General features: G+C 48.8%; 1 long non-coding RNA gene across 1 annotated transcript in view; it reads left to right on the plus strand.

Moving 5' to 3' along the window:
* Positions 1-2,550, plus strand: part of LOC144236152 (uncharacterized) — a 4,329-nt gene extending 1,779 nt beyond the window's left edge. The window contains exon 2 of the long non-coding RNA XR_013336430.1: positions 1,912-2,550. This is a non-coding gene — a long non-coding RNA (uncharacterized LOC144236152). The remainder of the gene's footprint in view (positions 1-1,911) is intronic.
* Positions 2,551-4,005: the final 1,455 nt, after the last annotated feature.

A 4,005-nucleotide genomic window follows, 5' to 3' on the forward strand; every position in this document is an offset into this window, starting at 1 on the left:
TTTTTTTTTTTTCTTACATTGATGTGAATCAAGGGCAAATTTTAATGAGATAGCTCTGTTTAAATTTTGCAGCTTAATTATCAAGGGAATAGGTCCTTTGTGTTCTTTCATTTGATGGATTGGTTTCCAGTCTGTGTCCAAGAGCCAGGGGGTTCCTGCGAGGCGCCTCAGAAGTAATGGTTTACGAGAGGAGGGACGGAGAGGGCGAGGAAGGCCTAATTGGTTTTGAGCAGGAGCCACTAACTCCCCACCCCTCCCCCCTTTCCCCAGAGCAGCTCCCACTTTGTCTGTCTTGTGTATTGGGATTCCAAGTAAGCCTTCAGGGGGGTGGGAGGCTGGGGAGGGGACCTGGGTGTGTGGGGGCGACCCGGGGGCCCAGCTGCGGGTGCTGGAGCCCGGCTCCGCGGGGTGTAGGGGTGTGGAGTCGGGTCGGGGGGGCCCAGAGACCCGAGTGCGGGTGCAGAGAATCTGGGGAGCCCCGGTGCGGGAAGTCCGGGGGTGGGGGTTGCGGGCGGGAGGATTGCGGGGCAGCGGCTGTATGCCCCCCTGATAGGAGGAGTTTCGGAGAGTCCTTTTTTTTTTAAGTGAAACTTTTTTTTTTTTTTTAATTTGCGTTCAAGCTTGCAACCTAGTCTTGACAACCTGGGCAGCCGGAAAAATCAGAGGTAACCTCAGGTTACACGCATTTCTCCCTGCGTCAGGCACAGGGCCTCTGGGTGCCTACTTCTCCCCGTGGCAGTGTCCTGTATTCGAGGAGGCCATTGAAGTCACTCAAAAGCGATGAGAATTCGCTTTTAAATTCATTCATTCTGCTATTGTTAAAAACACCTTCATTGGGATGTGTTTCGCTCACCGTGCATATCGTACATTTAAGCAATTCAGCATTTTTAGTATATTCACAGGGTTGTGCAACATCACTCTGATTTTAGAGCTAGAGCTAGGTAGAGAAATTTAGCTTTTTAATGATTTTGTCTGTAATGCTAGTGAAACAAATACATAAATAGGAGTGAGCAAGAAAAAGTTTCCTGAGCAGCGAAATAACGTCTTCCTGTAGCTGGGACGCGCCCTGGAGAATTCTGCGAGGGGATCGCCATCACCGGTCACCTGCAGGGAGGCCGCGCTCCGGATCCCACCCAGCTGCTCTGGGCCCCGGTTTCCTCGAAGGGATCTGCTCAGTGGACCCGTGATCGCCTCTGGGACTTCGCCGCCAGCCCCAGTCCCAGTCCCAAATGTCAAGGCCGTGTAGGCACAGATGGTTTAGGTTCTGGAGTTAGGGAGATTGGAGTTCAGATCCCAGTTCCTCCATTTAGTAGCTGTGAGACTTTGGGCACGTTGCTCATTTCCTGTTCTTTAACATTAGGGTCAGAGTAATAACACTTATTTCGTATACTGAAGCTTTAAATGAGCCAGTCGCCGTAAAGTACCGCTTCACCCAGTTTGGGGGATGTGGGAACTTCTTTGTACATGCCCTTGACCACTGTTGCCCCACCGGTTGGGACTGGGCTCTCCTCTGGGACCCTCCTGGCAGTCCCTTCCTCTCACAGCCAGTAGGCAGTCTACACAAATCCTGTGGGCAGAAACTGTGCATTAAAACTTAAACTTTTAAGAACCAAAGTGATAGAAGACGCAGGGCTGTAATGGAAGCTGTCCCGTAACTAGAACATCAGTTGCAAGGCTCAGGGTACAGCAGAGGTTGCTTTGCTCAATATTGTTACCCTTCCCATCAAAGAGAGAACAAACTTCCTGTGATGAGTGGATCGGAGGCCGAGCGGTTTTATGTTCTCTGAGCACCTCTGTACGATAACCAAGATTTTGTCCTATGCTATTTCTTATCTATAAAACTTCAGTCACAGGTTAGTAAGGGGTAAAGATAACCTGTATTCAGCTTTGGTCCCCTCTCTTCCTCTCCAGCTCTACTTTTGGAGCAATTACCAGTTTAAGGCACCTGGAGACAGCGGGTCCTTCTCACAAAAAGACCCTGACCTTCAGTGTCCATGGAGGTCACTGTCTCCAAATGCTGCTCCTGCAATGACTCGCACTCCGCTGCGGTGGACCCTCCCATCCGCTCCACCTTAGCCACCAGCGCCTGCGTCCACACCGTCGCATCCAGAAACACGCCCGGCGGGAAATCAGCATCTGTTACACTCTTCTCCTGATAACCACTTGTTCTCTCCTTTCATCACTCACGCCGCATTTAGCGTTAATCTCTTTTCTACCAACCTTTTGCTCCCTTGTTCTCACTTCTTTCCTAGTTCAGTTTAGAAATCATAACTCATTCCTTCAACCTCATAATCATCTCTGCCTTCAGTCCGATGCGCCGTGTATTTCAGTGAACCAGGTCTATTTACCTGCCCCAGTCCAGTCACCTGTGTTCCAGCCCAGTAGCTAAGGTGATGGGGGCCGGGGCAGGCCCCACATTCGTGAAAGCTTTAATCAAAGCTGTGACATTATGTGCAGGTGAAGTTATACCATCATCCCAGAGATGTACGTACATGATTGCAGGAAGGCGTGCTTTGTACAACTCTAAATAAACCTTGTCCTGTTACCAAATGACACTGTCAGCAATGTTTTGTGAATTAGTATTTTAAGTAAATTCTGTAATTCTCTGCTGTATCTGTGAATACAACTGTAGTGGATTGTAATCAGTGCATGTTAAAAATCATTAATTTGCTGGGGTGCTTGGGTGGCTCATTCAGTTGAGTGTCCGACTCTTGATTTCCATCCAGGTCATGATCTCACAGCTTGTGGTATGTCGGGCTCTGCATGGGCACCTCGGAGCTTGCTTGGGATTCTCTCTCTCCCCCTCTCCCTCCCTCCCTCCTTCTCTCTCTCTCTCTCCCCCTCAGCCTCTCTAGTGCACTCTCTCTTAAGTAAATATTAAAAAATAAATAAATGTATGGATGGAGACCTCATGAGGGTTTTCCAATCCTCTTTAAAACAAAAAAATCTCTCCTAGGTGAAGACGCTGAGGCACACATAAGTTAAATAACTTGCCTAAAGCTGTACTGCTTGTAGATCGATCTCTGACCAAATCTAAAGTTCGGATTCCAGAGCTCAAACACTCCATCAGGAATATTGTAGTTAATTTCAGGCAGTTAAAGAGTGTTGTCGAATTTACTTAGCAGAATGATAAAGGGGTGTAGGAACCCTGTTATTTAAGGAAAGTTTTATTTATTTCTGTTAACTGATAAGTGGTGGTTTACAGTGATGTGGCCTCAATATTAAATGTTAAGGACAAAGCTGGGTTGATCGCTGGGAAGTCGGTTTAAAGTATGAAGACACAGAGTCTCCTCCCAAATAAAGAGTTGTTTAGGAAACATCATTTGTTTTCCGAATATATTTTTAGGGGTTTCCATACTGAAGAGGTGTGGGTTACCACAGTTAAGGAGGGTCCGACTTGAGATTTGGCAGGGAGAGAGGGAGAGAGACCCCTCTTTCCGAGGGTCCCCGGGCCTCCCCTTCTACTGCACCTGGAGGTCTCGCCCACGCCCCTCCCCGCCCCCCATGGGTGTTGTGAACTCCTGGCTTACGTAACCTCCAGATTCTGGCTTGTTTTGTTTCTGGTTCTTGCTGCGAGTGTGAACCATGCATCTGGCACGGAGCGGGTGAAATTCGTGCAACGTTTGTGCACCTACGTGTAAGGGACCAATTATGTGCCAGGTCGGGGCAGTAGGCGGTGTAATAATACCTATTCCACAGCATAATGATGACGAGTACACAAAATAACAGGTGTGAATGAGTTTTTATTATGAAGTCTTGCGGATTCCGAGCCCCGAGATCAGGGGCGCCCGGCCCGCCCGGTGGGGGGAGCAGGCCGCGCCTCGTCTGAGTCGGGAGTTCGAACCTGCGATGGCTCTGGAGCCTGCTTACAAATAGTCATTTAATTCGATTTCTTTTATTATAAAATCTAGCTCAAGGGATCCATACGGGAGTCCTGAGAGCTAGACGGGGAAAATTCTGGAGTACGAAGCCCCAGAAGCTCAGGGCAGACCCGTGTGGGACTCG

Source organism: Crocuta crocuta, unplaced genomic scaffold, assembly GCF_008692635.1.
Source record: "Crocuta crocuta isolate KB4526 unplaced genomic scaffold, BGI_CrCroc_1.0 scaffold80, whole genome shotgun sequence".
In the NCBI taxonomy this organism is placed as follows: domain Eukaryota; kingdom Metazoa; phylum Chordata; class Mammalia; order Carnivora; family Hyaenidae; genus Crocuta; species Crocuta crocuta.